Consider the following 27,416-nt stretch of genomic DNA (forward strand, 5'->3'; position numbering starts at 1 on the left):
ATTTGACTGGTTTCGGCCTTAAAACCTGAATATTTGGGAACACCGTGCTAACCACATTTGCATATTTGCCAGGTAAGATACCAGTGCCCTTGTAATGGATAGAACATTCAACCTTGCATTAGCACTAAGACCCTGCCACATGCTCATCAGTTTTTCCAATGTGTTGCTCTTCTTAAAGGTATCAGACACTATTTTTCACTGTTTGCCTCTCCTTCTTTCACGTAATTTACTTCTCAGTACATTTTTCATTGTGAAGCTGTATTCCATACGTCTACTTCCCTACATTCTTTTCCAGGCTCCTCCTTATACTTCAGCGTTCCTGTTTTAAGAGCACCAGACCTGCTGATCCAAGTTTTCCTAGGTTTGCCCATCTTTTACTCTTGGAGTGTCTTGTTCTTGATTTTCCAATACTTACAGCTTTATGAGCAATTCCTTTTCAACTAGAATTTGACAATTTGGTTGGAAGCCCTTGGGGGCTCGAGGGCCTTCTTTGGAATCAAAAGGTCAGCAGACCCTTTTTTCCTTGGTCTTCTTTTAAGCAGTCTCCTGCTATGACGATCGTTGTTCTACAAATAGGTCAGCCATTGCAAGAACTCTCAAACAATGTTGTGAAAGATGCCAACGGAACACTGAAGGTGTCTCTGAGAAGCCCTTGACATCATAGGTGCTTACTCTGTGGTGTGCAGCACGCTTGGTTTTTTGGACACCTAGTAATTGTCCAACTATTGATATTCCCCCCTCCTCCCCCCCCAACCCCCACCCCGCACCCGGATCAGGCAGAAATTGCTACTGCCTGCTCTGTTCTGTTGTAATCTTTATTTTGAATGAACTGAAGCAGAGAATGATACTTTTGTACACACCTGCCACCTCTTCATGGCTAATCACCAGTCAGCTACACGATCTCTAGTGGGACTGTGGTGAGCGGGCCATCAATGCACGTGGTACAGTGTCCAGTCATCTGTGAAAGTTGTCCCGGAGTATGTGCCCATTGCTACCTTCGGGGGCTGGGTCGTTCCACTATTGTTGGCTCCATCTCAGTCGCAGGAACCCACCTTGGTTAGCCCCACATGCATTTTGGTATGCAAACTGTGCTGTGCTCTGGCGCCTCGCTTCGGCCTAACCTCCATCCCTCCATTGCAGCCATAGGGGGCAGGTTTAAATCTTTCTGGGACAGGAACACCCTGAAGCTGAGAGCCTCAGAGCCAGTGCCACTACTGCCACTGGGGAGAAGTACATACGGCGGCAGGAGGTGAGCACTGGCTTGACCAAGAATGTTGGTGCATAAATAAGCAATATTGTATGTGCATTTGAATATCTCCGAGTGTAGAGTATGTGAGAGAGAGAGAACGCACACCTGAAGGCATAACCGCTGCTCAAATAGTTTTTAAATGGCCAAGAAAGGATCTTCGTATAAATACCTAAGGGCATGGTTGAATGGAAAGGAGTGACCATGAACAGCAATCAGTAGCAGCCTCCCTGATTTTTGGTGCAACCTTTTACATATTTATGTTGACTTTTATGTGATTTCCCATGTGAGTGACAAAGCCTTTTGATGATTTTTGAATGAGGGTGAGTGATGAACAGAAAAGGTTTGTGATGTGAGGCACTTGGTGGGAGCATGTGACTTTTCCCTCAAAACCCCCTGAACACTGAGCAGTAAGAGCAGTGATTTCTTTGTGAATTTCGATCCTCCTGCTTGGGCCGGGCATTAACATGCAGCCTAAAACGAAGCCTCTAACTTAGGGGCCTTTGCTGCCAGCAACATAGTCAACCTTGGGGTGCAGATGTGGCTTAAACCATGAAACTATCCTTATGGCTCCCAAGCTGCGCTTTCCTTCAGTATGGGTTACTAGGCCCAAAAACGTAACATTTCCTTCAGGGCCCTCTAAACACACACTAAATCCAGTGATATGAAGGGCAAGACCTAAACTCCCAATTCATAGCCATTTATTGTTGATTCTCCCTGAAAAGCAGAAATGTTCTCCAGTTTCAGAGAGAACATTGCCCAGATTACATTGGCCCGGTCTTTGACAATCTGACTTGCCTTGTAACTCTGTTTTGGAATATAGGCAAGCCTAGCTTGGCTCCTTGGTCTCATTTTCCCAGGCAAAGTGTGGAGCTTTTTATGGGTGGATGCAACAGTCTTGCTGAGCCAGAATCCTTCTGACCACTCTCCACTTAAACTAAACTCTCCTCCCTGTCTTCTCTTCTCGGATGACTCCTAAGCATTCTTCTGTAAGTGCCAGACATTTTCATATTAAGGTCTGGCAGACATATTTGACTAAATCATTCAGGTTCTGAATGTCACTACTTGTTTTACATCAAGGCCAGCCATTTGCGCTAGAGAGGCTAAATCTGGAAAGGTTTGCTAATGAAAAAGATCCTATAAGCTCCTCTGCTGCGCGGAGACATTTTAGGGCATAGGCAATGTGGGCTCTGGCCCAGGGTCCCAGCCTTTCAGGTGGCCCCCTGAGAGAGCCAGCTTGGTTCTGCAGAGTCTTGCCCTGATGGCATTGACTGATTCTTAAACAGATTGTTTTAAATACCACTTTCCTTCGCTTTATTTTCATTGTGGTTGATATGTTTGTTTAGTACGTTTTCTAGAGATGTGTTGTGTTTTGTTTCATGCAACATCTATAAAATAGTTTATTTTACATCAAATCAGTACCTCTCATATGAGAAATGGGACAGTGCCACAGAGATTATTGGCAATAATATTAGCAAGCAGCTGATGTGTTACAATATTCAAAACACACATCATATCCCTGAATATTGCATGCAAACACATTTAGAATTTGGACAAGTGTGTCTGTGCACTGTCAGTGACTCAGCCAAAGAGGGCATGAAAGAGTTGAAATAGGATCATACATGCAAAACTGTTCCTTACTAGGGCCCCCAAAATGTTTGGCCCAAGGCCCCCAAAATCCTTAAAACTTCCGTGCTGCTGCATGACAGGTCTAACCAGAAATCAAGGTATATCAACCCTGCAGCTGTTCTGCTGTTGTCACCAAACACCTGCAACAAATTCAGTGACTTTTCTCATCCCAGCTTTGGAAATCAATGATCGTGATGACATTTGGAGAATCTCTTTCAGAAGGTGTCCGTTTGCATGAAGGAAGCTGCTGCTACCATGATGGTTTCTCATTTCCAATTGTCCTGCCACACAATGAGTGTGCAGAGAGACTGGCTTATGCTAATGTGTACTCATCTCCTTGTGCACTCTGTGGACTACGCCAGCAAGGGTGTGTCCCTAGATTTGACCGTGCACAGACAAGCTTAACATTTCTGTACTTTTTAGGTCGAGCCTATAGCGGCTGCTCGCTCTGCGAGGCATGCAGAATTCAGTATGGAGTGGAAGCTGCGCCCATTCTCCGCCCATCTTTTTCATTGGCTTGCTGCCTTCTGATTGGTTTTAGGTTTGTTAGTCCCTCCTTATGATGGCTATGTCGTCATTTGTATCCTTCCATGGATACTGGCCCTTTTACTTCAAGAGTTGCACAGTATGTTTTTTTTTTAGATTGTGACCACTACTTTCTTCCCGTGCCCCCCCAGCAGTCAGTGCCTTCTTGCCCCCCCCGAACTACCGTTATTCGTGCCTTTTCGCCCGCACTCCCGTTTGCAATGCAATAGGTCTCGCATAAATGCGAATCCTATTGCATTGCACATGCTTGTTCACATTGTATTCAGTTTAAGGTGATTATGCCCTCACGCCAATTGATAAGGAAGACTTTTAAACACCCACTATAGGAACTAATTGCTAGTATAAAACCGGGATGGTGAAATCACTTTCTGTAATTTCTACCAAGCCTCCTCCCAGATATACATTAAAGACTTCTCGGAGACTCCTAATGTTTTTGCAGTTTATCTGCCTTTTGAACCAGTGAGTTGCTAGGAATGTGGCAATAGTTCCAAGTAGATTCATAGCCTTCACTATTTCAGCATAGCAGAAGAAACTAAACTGGCTTCCTTTCTTATTTTTGCCTGCTTTACAGCAGTTGGAGTACATAGTTTCTTAAACTCTGTTTTGTGGTTGCATTTTTTCTTGTTATACAGCATTGTTAGCTCTGTCAATTACACCATATGTTTATAGTGCAGTGGCTAAATATATTTGGCAGCTTTGAAAGACAGAAGATAGCGTTTTAGCTTCTAAGCATGAATTTGTTCCACAGGCAGAAAGCAGTGTGACCCAAAGTGTGATATTATATCTGTGTAACTGTCTCAAATGATGATTTATGTACTTTACTTACATTGTAGATTAAATCTTAAAAGTGTACGGAATGCTGAACGAAGACTTTTAAAGACTAAGCTCATATGGTCATTTTAAGTCTTTAAAATTCCTGCATTCCATCTGCAGTTCAGGCTAAATATGCTAATGAGAATTCATATTTTTAGAAATAAAGGGAACAGAAAATATACTGCCGATCCAATTTAATAATAGACCTTCCAGTGATAGAACATAATAGCGGTCCTTTTATGTGTCCCAGTGGAAGAAAAGATGGAACTAGGAAAGTCTTCCATTAAGGTGGGTGAGGGGGCCACCTTAGACTGATGAATCGATAAGGCCCAGAGCCCCTTGAAGTCAACACGTATGCTGAAATATCAATTCACTTGATATAGGTTGAGATTAATTCTCTAACAGGAGATGGACTGCCATAATTTTAATTTAAGCTCCTCTAAAAATGTTAGTGGTAGTGCTCTCCACCCAGCTACAAACCTCTGAAACATTCAGTGTGGTAGAAAGTTAGGGCTGTGGATATAAGAACTATCTTGCCAATCAAATGTACAAAGCTAGGCTTTGATCTGAAACAATGCCAGAATCTGTGATAAAAGATAACAATTTTGAATCTGACATGTGCCAGAACACAGGTTGAGAAAAGGAGGTCCAGAACTGTCCTATGCTTTCTTGATCACTGTAAAGTATATGGAGTACAAATTCTGATCGACACCTTTTGAAGTCCAGAAGACTCTCAGTTTCACAGAGAATCTCTGGTAGACCAGCTCGAAGTAAGCAGAAGAGGACTGCTGAGTAATGGTATAGAGGTAAACCCCTTGCTCTGCACTGCTAGAACCCTTCCTGAAAATGTGTATGTCCCAAGTTCCCAAATGAGGGTGTTTCCGAGTTCACCACTCTGTGAGACAGCACAGGTGGGAGGCCCTGTAGTAGTCCACCTAATTAGACTTGCTAAACTACCTTGGTCGCTCAGAACCATGAGACTTTTTTTCCGAGTTATGTTATGCCTTTTAAGAATTTTAACAGTGCCACTCGGATGGTTCCATTGATTGCTTGGGGAATATCCCAGTGTTAGACCCTTAGGGAACATTGTGGCTCAAATGCAGACATATACCCAGAATTATAGCTGAGGACCTGCAGTGAAAGAACATATCGTTGGGGAAAAGAATGTGTGGAAAACTAAGCATAGCAGTATTTTGTTGCAATAAAAGTCCTGAAATCTGGAGCGCTAGGTGGCGCCTGACCATCATGGCCGCCTTTCAGTAAGGCTCCCGGCGCCGGACCCCACAAATCCTTCTGGCTCCATCCTGGACTGCCCTGGCCGGCTCGATCTGGGCGCGGAGGTGTGCGGAGCTGCCCTGCTGTCCCGGGCCCGATCCTGAGGTGCCGCGGTCATCGCGGGACCCGCCTGGACGCTGCGGAACCTGACCGGCGGTGGACGGCGGCGGCTGTGGAGCTGAGACGCGGGAGAGCTGCAAATTGAGCCCGCGGCGCCCACGAGGGGTGTAGGCCTGACCCTGCTGGTGGGGGAGGGGCGGCGGCCGCGGGCTCTGACGGCACCGGAGAAGCGAGGCCCTGATCTGCTGGCGACTCGTCTTGGCCCAGGAGTGGTGAGGCAGACCCCCCCGAGCAAACTGGTGCGGTGGAGCAGGCGGTGAGTGCGGCTGCGAGGGACAGACTCGCTGGGGCTGCTGTGGGGGCCGGGTGCGGAGGGAAGACCCCCCCCCCATCGGGCCGGGCTCCCCCCCCCCCCCCCCCTTCTCCTCCTCCTGTCTGCAGTGTGGCGCTGGCCCTCTCGGACCGAGGCTGCCTGAGGGGTTCCGGGTGCAGAGGGGCCCTCTTCTGGTTCGGGCCGCGCACCGGCGGTCGGGGGGGGGGGGGGGAGGGGGAGTGTGTGCCAACCCCCCCCCCCCCCCTCCCTCTCCCATCGATCCGTGACTGGCCTTGCTGGGGATGCGGTGCTCCGGGCCCCGGAAGAAGAGGTCCGACGTGTGGTGACGTCCCCCCCTTGGAGTTGGGGGGTGACCGCACTGGTGAGGCGCCCCCTCGGAGGGGTTGGCTGCGCACACGCATCGGGGCCTTGGCGGTCTATCACCTGCGAAGCAGTCGGGTGACACTACTTGGGCCCGGGGCCTTGAACTGAGGTGCTGGACCTCACCTTGTCCGTGGGAGGCTGCAGGCACGGCTGTGGCCGGGGGTGTGACTGGCTGTCCTGCTGGGAAGCCCGCCGGGGCTGGAGCACTGGGTCTGGAGGTGCCTGGCCATTTCTCTACGCGGGATTCCCCGGCCGTGCCTCCTTCTGCCTCCACCTCGCCTCGAGCATCCGCCGACGTCCTGAAGGGGTATTCCCAACCCGTTGCCCGGCCTCGCTGAACGCTGCGCCCGGGGCGCCCCACCATGGGTAAGGACAAGACAACCAAGCCGGCGCCCGGGGCCACCCAAACCAGGATGGACAAATTCACGACCTCTGAGAAGGGGTCCGCACCTACGGGCGAGCCGGCCCCGGCCCCCGCTGCGGACCTTGCCGCCATCCTGCAGGCCATCAATTCGTCTCGCGCCTCCCTGGAGGGCATGGTGGGAGAGGTCAAGGTGGATGTTGCTCTTCTCCGGCAGGACTTGCGGAACGCCACCACCCGCATCTCGGAAGCCGAATCCAGGATATCCACCGCTGAGGATGACATCCGCCACCTGCAGGACCAAGTCCAAGAACTTACCACCCACTCTAAAGAACTACACCGCCGGGTCGAAGATGCAGAAAACCGCGCTCGGCGCAGCAACCTGCGCCTGGTGGGATTCCCGGAGGGGGTCGAATCGGGCCGGGCGGACGACTTTATGGAGCGCTGGTTCCGATCCTGGATGCCGGTGGACACCCTATCTGCCTCGTTCGTAGTGGAGAGGGCCCATCGATCCCTGGCCCCCAGGACCCCCGGTGCGCCCCCCCCGGCCTTTCATCCTCAAGATCTTAAATTTCCGAGACAGGGACGCCATTCTCCGCGAAGCCCGGCGCACGGACACCCTCCACTACCAAAATCACAAAATCATGATCTTCCCGGACTACACTCGTGAAGTCCAGGAACTGCGCCGATCTTACACTGAAGTGAAACAGAAGATGCGTTCCCTGGGCCTCCGGTACCAGCTTCAGTTCCCGGCCCGCCTTCGGGTCATCTTCCAACACAAGACATTGTTCTTCGATACGCCACGAGCAGCCTGGTCCTGGTTAACGGAGGAGCACCCCCTGCACCGCTCTGGACGCGGATCGCCTATGGGGGGCGGGGGAGGCCCCGGACATCGAGGACCCGCCGGCGGCATCGCACGTTACCCCAGGAGCGCACGGCAGAGGAGGCGATCATCACGCGCTCCGGGGGGCGGCCGCGCCGGGGGTCGAGGGCCTCTTCTGCCTCCTCGGCTGCACCCGCCAGTCCCGCGGCTGGCGGGCGGCGGGCCGTGTCGCCCCGGCTGGCGGGTCCCGCAACCCAGCCGGCTGAGTCGGTGGACACCTCGGACCTTTCTCGCAGCCCTAACATTTGACACTCTGTGTTTCGTGGGGGGGGGGGGGGGTTGATGGTGCTCGGGCCTGGACTGGAGTGCTCCGGTGTCTGTGTTGCTCTTGGGCAGGTGAATCAGGCTTGATTTCTGTTGTATCAGGGGTCCACTAGTGCTCAAGCCCGAGCGTTTTAGCTTGGTGGTTGTTCCATTTTGTTCGGGCGACAGATGCTTCTGCTTTCGAAGTATAGGGTGGGGGATTGGGGTTGGTTTGGCGTTGTTTCTTCCTCCTCGGGAAGGTTTTGTTGGTGGGGGGTGACTCCCTCTTTGTTGTTGTTCCACGGCATCTTGTAACCTTTGACCTGCTCTCCTGCTCGATGTCCCGCTGTCCTTCCTCTCTAGGGGCTTGCGCAGCCGCGCCTCCATTGGCCCCCTCTTCTGTCCTGGACCATGGCTGACCCGCCTGTTCCCAAGGCCGCCATGCGCGTCTTGTCGTGGAATGTCAATGGTCTTTTAGATCGCTTTAAACGCATGCCGGTCCTTAAATATGCGCAGCGTGCAGAGATTGACGTGCTCCTTCTCCAGGGGACCCACCTTCTGGGCAATAAATGTCCCTTTCTTACCCGCTATGGTTATGATAGGGTGTGGCACTCAGGTTTTGCGAGGGGATCTCGGGGGGTCGCTATCCTGCTCCGCAAGTCCTTTCCCTTCGCCTGGCCCAGGTGCACTTGGACCCCCAGGGCATGGTAGTGGCGGTATGTGGTACTCTTGAGGGGCGACCACTCACCTTGATGTCCCTTTACGCGGCTCCGTCCCTCCTGTCATCGGCCCTCTCTTACACCGCGGGCCTCCTCCCGACGCTTCCGGCGGGCTCACTCATTCTAGGCGGAGATTTTAATGCTGTCTACACGCCCCATCTGGATTCGACGGGACCGATATCCCTGGCCCGAGTCGCTCGCGCAAAGCAGCTCTCGACCTGGGCTGAATCTCAGGGCCTGTGCGATGTTTGGAGGATCTGGCTCCCGCAGGCTCGCCAGTACACCCACACGTCGGCAGCTCATCACTCCCATGCCCAGATCGACCTCATCTTCGTCCCGTCTACCGAATGCGCAGGGGTGCAGGATGCACGCATTCTCCAGAGAGGCCTCTCTGACCACTCGCCAATGCTCCTTGTTCTTGGCCCACCGCCCCTTTCTGCCCGTCCGATGTGGCGTCTGAACGCTTGGTTCCTCCACGACAAGGCTTTTCGGAAAGTGGTCGGTGGCGAGATAGCTGATTACTATTCTCACAATGCGGGATCCGTCCCCTCCTTTGCCGTCCTTTGGGAGGCCGGCAAGGCGACTATTCGGGGGGCCGCTAAGGGGCATGTGCAACGGCAGAGACGTGCTCAATCCCAGAAACTCGCGGCTTGCGAAGCTGAAGCCTTGGAGCTGGAGCGCAACCAGGGGACATTGGGAGACAGCACACGGTCGTGCCGCCTGGCCTTCCTGCGGGAAGAGATTCGCCTACACTCTCTGGAGGCGGCGAAGACTCTGTGGCGCTCCTCGGTGGCCCGGGTCTACGGATGGGGAGACAAAAACGGTACACTTCTCCACCGGCTGGCCACTTACCCCCGGGCGGGCAGGATTATTCCTGCCATCAAGGATTCTGCAGGCGGAACCCGAACGGTCTCGGTGGCAATGGCCCAAACTTTCGCTGACTATTGTTCCCGGTTGTATCGAACCCGGGCGTCTGAGCTCTCCCTTGAGGAGTTGCTAGGGGCGACTGGGGCGGTGCTTGGGCGGTGCTTGGGCGGCTGGGACAGGAGGTTTCTGAAACCCTCGATTCGCCTATCGCGCTGCAGGAGATTGAGGAGGCGATTAGCCGCCTGGCGCCCGGGAAGACCCCGGGACCTGATGGATTCCCTCAGGAATACTATGCTCACTATCGTAAGACCCTGGCCCCGAGGCTTCGGGACCTGTTTGCAGAGGTGGTGGAGACGGGTTCGTTCCGGCCAGAAACGGACACAGCTACCATAGTTGTCCTTCCCAAGACGCAGCCCCCATCGCAGTCCTGCTCAGACTACCGGCCGATATCCCTTATTAATACCGAGCTCAAGATCTATGCCACGGTCCTCGCGCAGCGGTTGCGCCCGTCTCTTGCCTCCCTGGTCCACCCGGACCAATGTGGATTTATGCCGGATCGGGGGACCAGACACTGCCTGCGGTGCCTGCATCTCGCCCTGGCACACCGAGGACGCCTTTCCCCCTATCTGGCCCTTCTGCTGGTCGACTTTGAAAAGGCCTTCGACTCAGTGGGGTGGGCGTACTTGGGTGATGTCCTGGAGCGCATGGGCTTCGGTCCCCGGTTCCGTGCCATGGTCGCGGTCCTGTATGCGAGCCCGCGGACCCGTGTACTAGTCAATGGGGCTCTATCCCGCCCATTTCTCATAGGTCGAGGGACGCGCCAGGGATGTCCGCTCTCGCCCCTCCTATTCGCTCTGGCCATGGAACCACTGGCTGTACTGATTTGGTCGGGCCCCACTCTCCGCGGGTGGGACTGGCCAGGTATGACCCCGGACAAGATTGCCCTCTACGCGGACGACGTCCTCCTATATCTCTCTGATCCAGCGACCTCGGGACCCCAGGTCCGCCAGATTCTCCGCGGGTTTGGCCAAGCGTCTGGTCTTCATCTGAACCCTAAAAAATCCGTGCTGGTCCCGTTACACCCGTCGAGGGAATGTTTTGACTGGCAATCTGACATTCCCCTCCGGAGACTCTCATTTAAATAACTGGGGATCTGGGTCACCCTCCTTCCGGAACTCTGTTGGGCCCTCAACGTGGCTCCCGTAGTCAACAAGACCAGATCAGATATGCTCAGGTGGCAGTCACTCCCATTGAATGGTCACCCTCTATAAGATGATGATCCTCCCCAAGTTCCTGTACATGTTACAAAATACTCCGTGCCCCTTTCCGCGCCCGTGGTTCCGGGAACTGGATAAGATGGCGACTAAATTTCTCTGGGGCGGCGGCAAGCCCCGGTTGGCCTTAGATCGCTGCAGGGTCCCCTCCTATGACGGAGGCCTGAGCATGACTAATCTATATCTATATTATTTGGCCACCCAACTGCTGGTGATTCATGACTGGTTCTCGAATGGGTGGGACGATCCGGCCTATCGACTCAAGGTGCAATGTCTCGGGTTCTCCTCTATCCAGAACATGCTCTATGGGGCAACGGTCCCCCTGTCACTCCCCGATGTCGTGCGGGCCCCTTTTCTGGCGTGGCGTGCAGCTTTGAGGCACACCCGCTGGTCGGGGATGAAAACACAGCTCACACCGCTTTGGCACGGAACATGGCTGCGGGAGGTGGCGGGACTTGAAGGATTTCGGCAGTGGGATCTTCTAGGGATCTCCAGCCTGGGCGATATATGGCGGGGGAGCCACATGTGTTCCTTCCAGGAGCTTCGGACCCGCTTCTCGTTACAGCCTTCCCAATTTTATAGATATCTTCAGCTGCGCCATGCGGTCCGAGCCCATGTCCCTCTGGACTCCAGATTGCCTGCTCATAGCCCTCCCGAGCCTCAGGTGATGTTAGGGTGTCTGGGGAAGGGGGGGAATATCCCGCATATATAAATCCCTGATTAACAATACCCCGGTAGATTGGAGCGGACTAAAACCGCGATGGGAGGTTTGGGTGGGGCCCCTAGATGACGCGGACTGGAGGGGACGCCCTTATGGCACCTCGATCGCTTACCACTTCCGCCAGGTTGCGGCTCATCCAACTCTACTACCTCCACGCCGCTTATCTGACTCCGGACCGCCTATATCGTGCAGGCCTCCGCATGGACGCCTCATGTGCTCGCTGTGGGGTGGATCCGGCAGATTTCTTCCATATGGTATGGTCTTGTTCCCGCCTGGAGAGGTACTGGACAACGATTGAAGCCGAACTAACTGAAGTCCTGGGATGGGAGGTCCCCCATGAGCCTAGAATGGCTCTGCTGGGCATCGCGGACGGGCTGGATGGGTCCCGTAACGAAAAGTACTTTCTCACTACTGCCCTAATGGTAGCCAAGAGGGATATAGCGGCCGTGTGGTCACAGCCGGACCCGCCCAGAGGGGCTACCTGGAGTAGAGGGGTGGATTGGTGTGCCGCTCAGGAGCGGTCGTTGTACGCTGCCCGGGGCTGCCCCCAAAAATTCCGCAAAGTATGGGGGACATGGCTGGGGGGCCTGTTTTGAAGGGTGGGGGCGCAGAGGGCGGGGGCGGGGGGTTGAGGAGGAGGAGTGGGTTTTTACATTTGCTTGTCAATGCCTCCATGATTGAATTTACTGATGCCAAGTTCAGCGAACTGTTGTATGTCATTCTTGATTTTGTCTTCTATGCAGAAATAAAAAAAATTGTTTATCAAAAAAAAAAAGTCCTGAAATCTAAAAGGGCATGGGACCCAGTGGTCTTATGCCAGGAAAGAAGTATGGTCCGCAAAGTTCTAGAATAAAACAAGACAAATGTTATATGGGATGATTTAATGACTTGAGGTTGTCACCTAGAGGAATTAGTGGCCAACAAGAAGTGCATTTGTGAAACCCACAATTATGCATCGTAAATACAGATTGTGTGAAGGACGATGACTATACGCTGGTGGAACACTCAACACATCTAGATATAAAACCCAGATGGCAACCTAGACAAGCAAACACTTGTCAGAGTATGTAAAATTGTAGTTAAATCCTAAACAAGCACTGTCATGCCACACTTGTTTGCCTCCTCCCTATACTCCCCTCTACTTATGGCCTCCAGTCTGTGCTCCTTGTACCCCCATGTGCCTTTCGAAATCCATTTATCTTTTGTAGATAAAGACAGTCATGTCTTTAGTTGGTGCTTGCTGTAGTGCTCGAAATGTGACTCGTGCCCAACTGTTTTTTCTTGTATGTGTTCTTTCCTTGAAAAGCTTCAAAAATAAAGTTTTAAAAAAATCCTAAACGAGCAGGTATAGATTGCTCATTAGATAAAGATTTTTAGCATGTGAATACTGTTGGTTATGTATCTAACAATGACGAACTGATAGTCCAGCGGCAGTGGAATATTGGGAGGGCTGCAGCAGTTCAGGTAGCCCAGTCTAGAGGTTGATAAAAACTGGGAAAAAACTACAGAGAAGCATTTCATTCCCAAGGAACAATGCCTCTAGATGGCAGGCACCTACTAGCAGGCCTCAACCTGGTTAACTAGACACCATTTCCACGAGTAGCTGTGGGAATTGTTGCCACCGTGGTGAGTGACTCTGGGATTTTGGCAATAAATATTGAGTGTCTCTGCAGTGCCTCCAGTTCTCATTTATTGAACATATGAACAAAAAAATCTTAATCTAAAGGGCAAGTAAGAGTTAAACAAGCATTGGCATAGCCAATAGGTCTCGCCTTTGGGACCGTATAAGTGTTTAGCCATGCAACACTTGATGTTGTTGCACCAAGGATTTTGTGCTGAATAACTCAAAACTTATAAGGTCCCAAAGGCGAGACCTATTGGCTACGCAAATGCTTGCTTATTTAGAAACCTGCAAGAATGTACTCTCAATTGTAGAGACCATAGACAGCAATATGGGAGAGTGCCTTAATCCTATATTGAAGACTGAAGGGGGCCGATGCATATATTAAGTCATTCGCTGTGGTAGGAAGCCATACGATTGTCTTCGATTTACACTATTGGACCAACTCCTAATGGTACAAGTTGATCAAACTTGGTCACGTTTATGTTATTTGTGGTTCTAACTCAGATTTTCAACTTTCTATGTTGGCTATCACATTTCAGTCTTGAATAAGCATTGACAAATCCTACAGGTGTGGTTTCAATAAGCTGATGCAATGTTTTTTTTTTTTTAATTATCGCAAGCACATGTGACAAAAAATAAAACACGAGAAAATTATGCCACCACCTAATTGCACCAGCTTTAAACAGAGTGAGCTAAGCAGCTGCTGCCTTAGGTTTAAGGGGGAAACACATCTACATTTTACAAATGTCTGTGATACCAGAAAATGTCTTCAAGTGACATGCCAGCCGCCGCTCTAGCACAGCATTAAATGTGTATGCAGTGCACTGTTCTAGCAACCTTTCAAGCGCTACGCTACTCAAACACAGCACTGAAGAGCTATGCAGTGCTTTGTACTAGCCCAGCAATTAAGATCAATGCAGTGCAGTCCACTACCAGAGAATTTAAGATCTATACAATGTACCCTTCTAGCACAGTGTTAAAGATCTACACAGTGCACAGGAGAAAAGACAGAAAAACTGATGTATGCAGTGCACTGTTCTACAGAAGTACTGACATTACATGCAGCACACTTTACTAGGGGTGCAGTGGCGCACTATATAGTGTACTGCAGATCTGTGCAGTACATTAAAGATGTGTGCAGTAGACTAGGGGGTGCACTGACTTAGCAGTGCATGGCAACAGCTTTGAGGGCCTATACAGTGCACAGTAGTAGGACATTGCCGTATACCCACGGTGCAGTGTAATAGGACTACATTTAGGATGTTTGCAGTACACTATCACAGTGGAGTCACTCATGCACTAAGTTATTAAATACGAGTAAACTTAATTTTAGGGCGTTTGGCCTGATGACCCATACACCTGGATTTTTATTAGATATGCATGAACTGAAACACTTACATTTTGCTTCCTTGTACGTCCGATTTACGTGTGTGTGTGTGTGTTTAGCTGTGGCAGATGGCACCTCACAGTGCAAATAGCCACATGCAGCACTATAAAGCGTTCACTGTCGACATATCAGCACCTCTTCGCCCATATCTCCTTGCGGAAGTACATTTAATCTGCTTGGCATTCGCGGGTAGACGACACATACATCATTGCACCGTAAATCTCCGACGCACTGCGTGAATTCTCACACAATATTGCAAATTGAAACTCCAACGATCCACCAACCCTTGAAAATTGACGTAGCGCTTTTTTTACATACAGAATGACATCTTTGACCGCTTTATGCATGAAACACGATCCTTTAAAGAACAACCACAGAGCAGGATTAAAAACTCTGGGATACACTATTTTATATTCTCAGTGATTTTTAGGAAAAGCTAGAGTGGCAGAAATCAGACAGTCGCACAGGAGTCGACAATATATATACACTGTTGCCAAGACATGAGTGAACGTACCTAGGCAAGGACATTGAAAATATCGCCTCTCATGGCATCCGGTTATAGCAAATTCCCAGCAGTGCTTTAATCTCTAGATTTCTGCTAGCACATAGGGGCTAGGAGTCACAGAGGGTGGGTGAACACAATGTGTGTTTCCTGGAAACAACTGAAGAGATAGCACAAGTGGAGAAACTTCCATGTTGACCGCAGAGGTTGTAATTAAAGCAGGACAGAGGATGGGATGGTGTAGCAGCAGGTGTGAGCCGGGGGAGGGAGGAGTGGGGGCCAGCAGAGTGACGCGATCTGTGGGGGGGGGGGGAATTGAAGCGCGGAGAGAGCCAAGCAAGACTTAATGAGCCTTGACAGAAACCCACATGGCGGCTGCGCGCGTGCACCCAAACTTGAGGCCAGGAAAAGCCTGTGGTAGCACTTTCAAAAGCCACTCACTAAATTTCTCGCAGAGCAGCGCATGCGCTGGCTCAGCGAGACCTAAAAAGGCAGTCATGAACAGGGTTGATATTTGAATGTGCCAAATTAGCATTGTTGTATTTTAGTAAGAAAAGAAAATGATTGCATAAGGATTTGAAAAGAGGAAAAAAGCAGAAACGGTTTGCTTATACTTCGATTAAGCTCTTAAGATTAGAAATAGCAGTGATTTATTGATTCGGTAATAAGATGTTGGAGGGCCTGGACCAAAACATTTTTAAAAACTGTGTGAAGTGCTCTTCAGTCTGAGTCATACCCAGAAGTAAAATATTGGGCTAAGTTTGAACAGTTATGTGCCAGACATTCTCCAGTAAGGTCTTTGGACATAAAACTTTTAAGCTGACCGTTAAAAAGGTCACGCGGCAGTTAAAAAAATAAAATAGAATCCGTTCTGGAAGGGGTACAATCTGATTCAGATCTAAACGGTTACTTAAATTCAAAACACTTGCAAAAGCAGAGCCTCAAAACTGCAGGTTCCAACAGCTGCGTGAATAAAAATGGTTTTCAGACCTTAAAAGGATCGCATATAAAAATGGTATTAACTGTCGGATCATATTTATAAAGAGTTACCCTTATCGAGGATTCTTTTGGGCATATCAACAACAAATAGCAATAATAATCGGCAAGCGCTGTTAGCGCTAAAAATGTTATCGCCGGCGAAGTCCTTTTTGTATCACCGCAGTAGCGACGTATTAAGGCGCCGCTAGCCAGCGATGACAATCAGTTCCGGCGCCAATGGATGGCGATAAAATCTTAGCGCCGGCGATATAAAAAACGCACGCTAAGCCGTGAAAAGTCGCGCTAAGCAATTATCTCCAAAATCAGCCCGACAATTGCCAACAGGCCTGCATTTTGCACGCAGCAAGCGGGAAAATGCACTATAAAAGGCCCCCAAGCAGGGCCAAAACAAAAATGGATTCCAGAGACCAGACCAGAGACATGGAGGAAGCGGGGCCAAGCACGGACACCAAAGCTAACCCCACAGCCAGCCAGGAGGAGCAGGGAGCGAGCCAGGGGAAGGAAAAGAGGAGGAGGAACCCCAGGTTCAGCCACCAGGAGTATCGGGTCCTGTATAGCCTGGTGGCTGAACACCAGCAGGAGCTCTTTATCCCGAGGACAGTGCCATTGTCCAGGAAGAAACAGATCTGGGAGGAGATCACAGCAAAGGTCAATGCTGTGGGAGAGAGGAAGAGGAGGACCGTGGAGGAGGTCAAGAAGCGCTGGAACGACAGCAAGAACACCAAGGAGAAGATGGCCACCAACCGGAGGGCAGCCATGGCCACTGGAGGTGGTAGCCCTGTGCCGCAGCTGGAGCTGGATGGGCAGGAGGAAATGGTGGCGCAAGTCATCACTCAGGAGACGGTGGTTGGAGTGCCGGGTCGGGACACCGCTGCAGGTGAACAGACACAACCACAGGGTGAGTACAAACTATGGAGTGGGTGGGCGGGGATGGATGGCCACAATGACACACATGTACAATAAATAGCATTGCATACCCACAATTTCTGTGGTCCAGGTCCCAGATAGCTCTGTGCATGGTGGCATGGACACACATCAACTGATACAACATAAACATTGCTAGACACACTTTGACAGAAACACTGACATTGAAATGTGCACTGAAACGTCAGAAAAACACAGTCCAGCTACATCATCAGACCACAAAATAAGTGCCACATCACACCAAAAAATGCCTCATCACATAGAGACGCAGCATGCTGCCATAATGCACCCCTTGCACCATCACAACCCATCTCCACAAGGCCGCAACTCACATGTGCCAAAATGAGTATGCCGTGTGAATGTGACTGATCACGTGCACGTGTAAGCATGCCAACAGCAAGACCAGCACACCTGCAAAATAGCACATGTGGCTGACTTGTGTGCAAGGATGTGCGTGGCCAACAAGGGTGACTTGGAGGGCCACACACAACCTTGCCCATGAGCCAGACCCATGTGCAATGTTCGAGGTGTGCTGAGCCTGTCGCTGGCATGCTTACCCGTGCACGTGACCAGTCACATTCACACTGCATACTCATTTTGGCACATGGGAGTTGCGGACTTCTGAAGAAGATTTGGATAAGTGTGGTGATGAGGCAAGGGGGACATTGTGACAACCTCATGCCTGTACTACAAAAATGCCCCCTTGCCTGTACATGCTATGCAGCACTGTGTACAGCAAGATGAGAAAGTAATGAGTGACTCTGCATACTGACAACACATGCAATGTCACACCAAAAATAAGGATTATGGGGCATATTACCAAGGACAGCGTTAAAATGATCGCTGCCTTAGCGGCAGGAAACTGCCACTAAAGCAGCGATAATGGCCCTGAAAATATGCCCTGGAGAATTCCAATAGAAGCCCATGTTCACACCAGAACATGGACTTCTATGGGAATTCACAAGGGCATATCATCAAGCCCATTACCGCCACTTAAGCAGCAGTTCTCTACCGCTCAAGTGCCGATAATTTGTAATGCCGTCCCTGATAATATGCCCCTTAGTCGTGTGCCCTCCATTGCAAAATGTGATGCAGGGCGCACCATGAAATCCATTCAGTCATGCAAGGCAACTTACCTGCATTCACACAAATACCTGTCCATAATACCCACCACCCTCTCCCGCCGCACGCCAACGCATGGCATGTACTATTTTCTCTAGCAAATTAAAAAACTCTTCATGTCTGCGAAAGCTAGATCTCCAAATCTAATAATTGTGCCAACCTAGGGACATATTACCAAGATCAGCGTTAAAATTATCGCTGCCTTAGCGTCAGGAAACTGCCACTAACGTGGCGGCAATGGGCTTGATTTTGTTGCCACTGTGAATTCCCATAGAAGCCCATGTTCACACCAGAACATGGACTTCTATGGGAATTCACAAGGGCATATCATCAAGCCCATTACTGCAGCTTTAGTGGCAGTTACCTGCCGCTATAGCAGCGAAAATTTTAACGCTGATCTTGATTATATGGCCCCTAGTCCCTCTCCCCTCACTATGATGTTCAACTTTCTGAGCATAGGATCCTTGGCTTGTTACTATGACATGTCTCCTCTACTACCTTTAATATTAAGAACCATGTAAAAAGGGGATTAACAACCAATTCACAACACAGGCCATATAAACAAACATCATCATCACAAATCCATCCGAAAGTCTACTACACACTCCCTCAAGGCATGTCACTACCCATGTTGCTCTGTACTCCTTGATAGCCTTAGAAGTGCGTAATCTGTGGTATCCAGAAGGTAAACACTAACGACACAATATACAGGCTGCCGCTTTAGATTCACCCATCATGCATGTCTACACCGGTGTCATATGGTCACATCTACGGGATATAAAGGCCCTACCCTGGTACCAGCTCACCTGGCTCAGTGTTGACATCGCTCTCGCTGTCTTCGTCCACCAATGGTCCAAAGAAATGGTCCCATGCCCTAGCTGCCTCAAGTGATCCCTTGCTCACCGGACCCTTGACCAGTAGTAGCCTAACTATCCCATCACACTCTGCCCATTAGGTGAACTCCCACTCCCATTGATTTAAACTCCAGGCCCCACTTGCCTTCCACTGCATCGTAATATCCCCTCATGGCCACTAATAATCCCCTATCCATAAACTTGCGGCAAGCCCACTTTGAGCTGTGTGTGGAAAGCAATGTAGGATACAAGCCCCCTACGACAGATCCACCTCCCTGTCCGTCAACACCTTCAATAGTGTCATCACTACAGTCCAATAAGTAGCCCAAAGTGGTCACCCCCAAATCAGGTGAGGGAAGTTTGCCCCTTCCGCCTGAACCCTTGTGCAGTCAGTGTAGAAACATGCATTGACTTTTTGCCGGTGTGAGGTAAGGCGATGTAAAACATTAAAAAGAAGCCTTTGGAAGCGGGTGTGCCTGGTGCACCTCCATGCTTACTCTACAATCTCAGCACAACCCTTTGTTATCTCTCTCCCTACATCTACCTCCCATTTCAATTAAGTATGTCCAAAGGGGGCAGCTCCACGAGACCCATGCGCATGTACAGGCATGTGACTGCCTTAAACTTTACAGCTGCTGTCAACATGTATTGGCACCCCAAAGAAAGCTCAGGTCCTGCTTGGTCCCCTTTACAATGCGCACAAATATCCGCTGTGATTGCTGCATGGAGTATGTAGTCCCCCCGCCCCCCTTCTAAAATCAAAGCGCTCATGCAGAGTCTAGAAGGTCAGCGCCTGGTATGATGCACCAAACGGCCCACCACTGCCACACACACTCCATATGTGGGAACAAATCTGTGGGTAATGGGTGTGGACACAGTCTACTCAGACAGCAACAACAATTGCTATACATGCTGCACCATACTCTGAAAGGGTAATCCAAAAGAAGTGCAGGAAGCAAACCATGCAAGATTAAACATGACAGACGCAACGCACACAACACAAATTGCAAGGAGCCAAAGCGACTTAGAGGCACATGTGTCCTACACAGTGCAGCTTTGTAGAAAAAACACAGTGTATATAATCAAGGACGTTCTGAAAATTATCGCCACTTCAGCGGCATGAATCTGCCACCAAAGTGGTGATAATGTGCCTGATAACATGCTGCAGAGAATTCCAATCAAAGCCCATGTTCACACCAGAACATGTGCTTCTCCTGGAATTCTATGCTGCATATTTCCAAGAACATCTTTGCCGCTTGTAGCGGAAGTTTCCTGCCGCTAAAGCCCCGATAACACCATGGCCGTCCATGATAACATGCCCCCAAGTAGGCTCCCATTGCCAATGTGCAAAAAGTGGGCACTCATCACACATTACTAATAGCACACTAAACCCATGCACATGTGCAAGCCCCTACAAAGCTGCAACTCCTTGAGCCACACTGATAATGCATGTGATGGGGCATGATGGATAGCATGCCTGCAGGACAAAGATATTTACATGGTGCAGGACACCTCACTGATGTTGCGGAGTGTGGAACTCATCTTCAAAGGAGCATGTCACACCCTGTCACAAACTCATGTACACACAACCCCTGATGTGAACAAGACACTTGATGACACAATCCACACAGGTTTCCACATGTCTGCATTGTCCATGCACGGAAGTCAAAGGCCCATTTCATGAAAGGGACCAGGGGCAGCTAAACAAAGGCAGCAGGTGCCACCATCACACAATGCAGTCTACACACATACTAATCTGAATACATCAACATTGCCTAATAGGTGTTGCGGTCTGCATTAGTCACACAACACAAACTAGGACACAACAGGTAGAATTTGTGTGTAGACACTATCAAGACACATTTCTCACCTAGGCAACTTGTGACATTACAACGTACAAGTACACCCTCACATCCGTGATGTCTCTGAAATAATCACCATCCAGAAACTAGCATGCATATTGTACAAAATATCTATAATGTACAGTCTCCCTCAGTCTGATTGTTAAGTCAAATAATGCATGCCCATACATGGATACCACTGTTAAACTGTATCTCCCATGAACATTTCAGAGGGAGCGACAACACCTCCTGGACAGCCAGACGACCCACTCCGCCACGATGACTCGTCCGAAACACCCACCATCAATTTGGACGAGTTTCAGCGTCTCCTCGATTCCTTCGACACACCAACTCCAGTAGCAGGGCTACCCACCAGCATTGTGCCCAGCCCACCCCCTGCACAAACCACCCAGCAGCAAGCACCTACCACCACAGCTGCCTCCCAGGACCCAGCCAACCCCTATGCGGCCTTTCACAACATGGCGCTTGAGGTCCAACGGGAGACTTGGACATCCTGGCAGCCAAATATGAGGAGCTCAGTGGGTGTCTGAATCGCCACGAAAACAACTTCGCGAGGATGTCAGACATCCACACAAACCTCAATAACATCCAACGCACCCTGGATGACATTGCTGGGGTCCTGATCCGGAGAGCGGACACACTGTCCCGGCAGGATAGCCCCAGCAGTGTCTATGCTGCATTATCCCGACTGGCAGGGATAATGGAGTCCAGGGAGCGGAGGGAGCTCCAGCAGATGGCTGCCATGGCTCAACACCAGCGTAATCTGGATCAGACATGGCAGGCCATGCTTCTCCATATGACATCTTTACCTCCCCCACAGTCTTGCGACAACATCTGCTGCTTGCGCATCCACATCCTCAGCTCCGCACCCTGATGTGTCTGTGCCTCACAGTGCTGCTCCCCCCCACACCACCACCCACATGTGAGACACATGACACATCATCGGACGACTGAGGGTGAAACTGCCACCATGGTAAGGCGCAAGTTCAGCTAGCAGTGATGTACATAGGCATGTCGGTTTGTACATACCATCATTTCACTGCCCTTCCTCTCCCACTGTCTACCGACGACCACAAACACCCAGCTTGGACCCACACATTGACCTACAGCAAATCTCCTCTTGTTCATTGACAATGGCACAGCAAACTCCGCCTCTTCCCCTGGCTCTGTCCCTCACAATTGGACTGCTACTCCACAGGCATCCTGCCAATCCCATGTCCTATGGGCCACTTCTGATACATGCAAAACCTTGTCTTGTAAATAAATTCCCTTAAATCACACGGGTGCGCGTTTCCATGAACAATCAAGTATTTAAGTAAGGGGCCGTGAACTCACAAGAAGGTCCAGCAAGGCTAATTCAATCAATGTACGCGTGTCACGTGACACGGATAGGCAGTGAGATGGCAGTGTATGTGCTAAAGCAATCTAGATAATTTTCCTATGACAACATCTTTAAAGTGCACCACTAACCCGTGAGTGTCTCAAGGAGCGGGGGGGGGGGGGGGGTCTGCCACTGTTTGGAAATCCCGTTCTTGAAGAGTCACATTAATGTAATGTTAGCATGTGCTGTGCCTGCCGCAGGAGGGTGAGGAGAGTGTTCCATTTCTTTGCGTTGAGGTGGCTTAATCTTCTGCAGGAGTTAGCTGTCCATATGTGGGGGACTGTGGCGATTGCAATGTCAGCGTAGCGGACCTGCTGGATTGGGGTGCAGAAGCGGAGTCGTCTGTTGAGGTATGCATATCCGGTGTTGTGGGGTGGCTTGTGTGCGTGGAGGTGATACACTTGTAGGCGGTGAGCCAGTGCAGGTCTCCCAGGTGGGGTGTGATGTGCTGTCGGGGAGGGATGTTGAGGAGCAGGCGTGCAGAGGCGTTTTTAATTCGTTTACGTCGTTTTTAGAGTATGGTTCGAAGCTCCTGCATAGAGGGTGTTACCGTATTCCTACTTGCTGCTGCTGAGTGCCCGTGTGACTGTTCTCCATGTTTCGGTGGTAATCCACCTGTAGAACTTGACAAGCATCTGAAGGGTGATGAAGCAGGAGGACGAGACGGCGTTTACCTGCTTTGGCATGGAGAGAGCAGAGTTGATGTTGAACCCCATGTTGTGTGCGTGGTTGGTTGGTGTTGGATCTGTTCCCAGGGCGGCCGCACACCAGGAGGTGTCTCATGCTGAGGGGGTGGATTCGAGGATGAGCATTTCTGTCCTGTGTAATGTTTATCTCCTGTTGACAGTTCTTTCTCCATTCAGCAACGTCTTACAGTCTTACATGGTGTATGGTTGTGTAAGTGAGGGTGGCCATGGTGAGGGAGAATATCAGCTGGCTGTCGTTCTCGTAGGAGATGATGTTGAGGTTGTGCAGTCGGGTAACGTGTGCGAGACATGTACATGTAGAACAATGCTGTGTGAGGGATGAGCCCTGGGGTAATCCGCTGAAGATTACTGTGGACTCTGAGCAGGAAGGGTGGAGGTGGGCGGACTGTGTTTTGCCGTAGAGGAAGGAGTTTGTCCAGTCACGAGCCTTGTCTCGGATCTCGATGTCGTGTATGCGTGTGCATAGTGTGCGGTGCAAGACAGTGTTGAAGGCAAATCACAGGTCCTGGACAATGAGTGCTGCTGTTTCACTGTTGTCCATCCGTGGCATTATGTCATTGGTGGCGGAGATGTGTCCAGTTTGCTGCAGGAGTTGCTGCTGAAGCGTGAATGGGACGGATCCAGGATGCTGTTCCCATAGAGTTAGTGGGTCAGTTGTCTGTTGATGTTCTTCGCAATGACACCTCACAGGAATGGTAGCAGGGAGATGGGACGCAAGTTCAGGCAGTCCTTGGGGTCAGTCTTTTGTTTGTGGAGTAAGGGGTTGATATCGGCTAGCTTCCAGCTCTACGTGAATGTTGAATTCACGAGGTAGATGTTGATGCTCATCTGGAAATGGGGTGCAATGGTGGGGCTGGCTTTGGAGCAGATGTGGTGTGGGCATGTGTCTGACGTTGATCCGGAGTGGATGTTGTACCAGATGTGCCCGGTGTTTGTGTCGTTTACGTTGGTCCAGGAGAGCAGGGGGTTGGGGCATATGGGATCCGTGGGGATGGAGGTCTCAGTGCTATTCGTGGCAGTCATGGCATTGTAGCTGTCGTCGATGTCTGCACCCTTGCGATGGACGAAAGTATCAGAGGAGTTGCACAGGTCTTGCAAAGGTGGGATGGTGTTGGTGTTGGAGAGTTCTTTCACTAGGTTGAAGCGCACTTAGCTGGTGTGTGCGTTGTTGGCATTTCGGTCTTTGAAGGAGGCCAGATTGCGTATCTGATGAGGTGATGGTGTCTGCGTGTGGCGTCTTTGTGGGTTGCGTAGCTGTCCAGTGTCTGTGCACGGTGCAATTTCTTCACTAGCTCATGGCAGGTCGGCATTGAGGCCTGGTGTCCTGCATTGAACCAGCTGGCTTACTTGCTGGTGTGTCTGTTGGAGTGTGTCTTAATCTGTGCAAGTGTGTTGGCGCAGTTGCCGATCCCTTGTCTGAGGTCCTGGGCGGTGGAGTCTGTGTCGGTGGTTGTGCTCCAGGCAAGGCTGCTGGTTAGCTGTGCTTCTGTGACTTTGCTCCAGCAGTGCCAGTGGATCTGTTGGGTGTGGTGGCGCGTGGTGTCTTCATGGAATGCGAAGTTGATGCATCGATGGTTGTTCTAGTGGAGGATGGTTGTATGGTTGGAGTAGACGTGGGAGCTTGTGGATAATATGTGGTCAAGCGTGTGGCTGTTGTGAAGGGTGGGTATTGTGACAAGTTGTATGAGGCCGAGGTTGGACATGGTGTCGATCAGGGTGGTGGATACGGTGCCGTTAACGTACACGAGGTTGAAGTTCAGCTCAACGTGAAGGATGTAGTCTGTGGATGTGAGGGCGTGTGTACTGACAAAGTTGGTGATGGAGTTGCAGAACTGTATTAGGCGTCTGGAGGCTATGTCGACGCGGCTTACTCTGAGGGTGGTGTTGGGATTCGTGTGGACCTGGAAGAGCAGGTGTTCGGCGTTGATGAGGATGTTGTCATTGTTGGTTGAGACTCTGAGAGTGTTCCTGTTGACGATGGCAATTCCTAGTCCTACTCCGTTGGTGAGGTCCCTGTGGTTGATCTTGTAGCTGCACAGGATGGTTATGGCGAGGTGGTGCTCCGAGGAGGGGTACAATTAGGTCACTGTCATGGAGACCATGTATGGGGAGGTTGAGTTGAGCAGGTCTCAGAGTTCACTTGTGTGTTGGCGTCTGTGGCGGGTGTTGGGGACAATGCATCTGAGGTATTTGGCTTGCAACACAGTGGGTGGATTTGCAGATTGGAATGCTGGTGACAATGCAGTTCCGGCTGGAGAGGTGTCCTTGTGTGCGTTCGATTCCGGGCAGGAAGCAGGTGTGTGATCGTCCTATGTTGAGGGCGTTGAGTGTGCTAGCATCGTAGTGGCAACGTGTGTAGTTGCGTTTGCGGACCCAGGATGTTCCTGCACTTTGCGAGGACCTGGCGTGGATGTATGCCAGTGGAAGGGGAGGTGGGAGGATCAGCCTGGCATGTGGGCGGTACGAATGTGCGTGTTGCTGTGCGGCTCAGCAGGGGATACTGTGGCGGGAAGGGAGAGCAGAGGCGGTTTGAAAAACACGTGTCCGAAAACAGGGTAAGAAATGTAAATGAGCAATACAACTAAACCGGGTAGAAGGGGGCACAGTGTGGCAAACTAAATAACACTTGCAATGACTGCACAGATGAGACAACCGGAGTCAGACAGTGAAGAAGGGGCACCGGGGATCCCACGAGATTACACGGGCCAAATTGCACTGACAACATTGATCAGATAGCACAATCTAGCAATATCCCAACTCTGAGCCCCCGATATGTATGACATATGTGTGAAGAAGTACCATCTTTCCTGCATGGCATTCCCCCACTTTTTGAGGAACTGCTGAATGGACTTTGACTGAGTGTGCCCTGGACTCCTGCCAATCAGGTGGCCAGGGCCTATGTTCCTTCCCTAAACACTAACATTCTAAATTGCCAAACCCTGGCCACATGTCAGCCCCTGGTAAATGGTACCCTAGGTACCCAGGGCCTTGTGACAAGGGAAGGCCTCTAAGGGCTGCAACACTTATTGTGACAGCCTTAGAGGCCCTGTCCCCTAACACAAACACACTGCCCTAGCAGGCAAAGTGTCTGGGTACAAGGCAAAACAAAGAGTCGACATGGCGCACATCCCTGTGTTGCATGCACACAACCTACACTGCCCTGGCATACATCATCCACCCCTATAGCTGGGTGCCCTATGCCAGTGGTGTGGGCACAGCAGCATTATCCCTCTGCACCTACAGTACTCAGGTCCATTCCTGGGCACTGTAAGTGCAGTGCTGCCATTTAAGAGTATATGGTGCAGAGAGCTCGTCGAACACTAACTCCACAGCACCATAATGGGAACACTGAAGAATGCGAAGTTTGGTATCAAACTTCTCAGCACATCAAACCCGCACTGATGCCAGTGTGTGATTCAATGTACAAAGCACTTCTTAGGGCATCTTGGAGATGCCCCCTGACAACTAACCTACAATCCACATCTGGTTTGGAGGCTGCCACACATCAGACATGTTGGGCGAGGTGCTAGGTCTCCTCCCCCAGGATGGCCAGGGGGAAGCTTCAAAGGCATGCAGACTCTGTGAGCTTCTCCAGGCCACTTGCTGTACCCAGAAAACTGCCCCCAACCCCCCGGTTCTGACACCCACTCTGGCGGGAAGACTGGCCGTAAACACAAAATAAGGACAGGGTATGTGCCAGCCTGCCCACCCCAACCCTCAGGTGGGGGAGGCGAGGTGAAGCCCATCTCCGGGCGCTCTCCATCTTGAAGATGTGAAGCCCTGCACAATCGGGACTAGGCTACTGGCCCACTCCCACAGGTGAGTGGCAGGATAGTGTGTGTATCCACCCCAGGGCAGGGACCCATTGGTCCCTGCCCTGTACCTACCTGTAACGCAACTAAACCTAGTATTTAGAGGCACCCTGAAACTTCCTTCTCCAGATGCTGAAAAAGCAAGGAAGAGCAAGAAGAAAAACTGCCGTGCAGCTGCTAAGAAGAGGAAGACACCAACTGCTTTGGCCCCAGCCCTACCGTCCTGTCGACCCTTGAACCTGTTCCTGCCACAGCCCAGACCCACTTGTGGTCAGCAACCTCACAAACCCCGGCAGACCTGGCTACCTTGTGACTCTGAGCATCTGGGAGTCCCATGAGCAGTAGTTCTGCTCAAAGCAAATTTCTAACCCCTGGCATCATCCTGGAACCGCAAACTCTGCACTGGAGTGGCCTGACCTGTGTCGGAGTGGACAAAGACCCCGATGACGTTAAAATATTTGCCTAAAATCAACCAAGTAACAAAAACGGAAAAACTCAACTGCTAGTAGGAGAGATCCCAATGCTGGATCTTGGTGCCGAGCACTGACCCTGAAAAGCACTCACAACCGTACTTACCAATAACACAATTTTCTTCCATCGGAAATCATTGCCCGTTTCTCTGTTAATTTTATTCTTAGTGTCATGTTTAGAAATAGCTAAATATTGCCTGAAAATCACAACAGCAACTACAACGGATATACTCAAATGTTTCCAAGACCTTGCACAGGACTGAATATAGGATCCAGTCCATGACTTAGAAAAGTAATCCTGGAAGTAATCTATTGCAAATCGCTTCAAACTCACATTGAGCTCAATGTATTGTTGTGTTTGAAATTGTGTTGCCTATTGCAACAACTTGTAACTATTACCTACCAAAGTCAATTGCATATTGCCAAAGTATGTAACTA

General features: G+C 50.5%; 1 protein-coding gene across 4 annotated transcripts in view; it reads left to right on the forward strand.

Annotated features, from left to right (window-relative positions):
- The window catches only part of IP6K1 (inositol hexakisphosphate kinase 1), a 293,451-nt gene that overhangs the window by 240,496 nt on the left and 25,539 nt on the right, over positions 1–27,416 (forward strand). The window lies entirely within an intron of this gene.

Source organism: Triturus cristatus, chromosome 9 (genome assembly GCF_964204655.1).
Source record: "Triturus cristatus chromosome 9, aTriCri1.1, whole genome shotgun sequence".
In the NCBI taxonomy this organism is placed as follows: domain Eukaryota; kingdom Metazoa; phylum Chordata; class Amphibia; order Caudata; family Salamandridae; genus Triturus; species Triturus cristatus.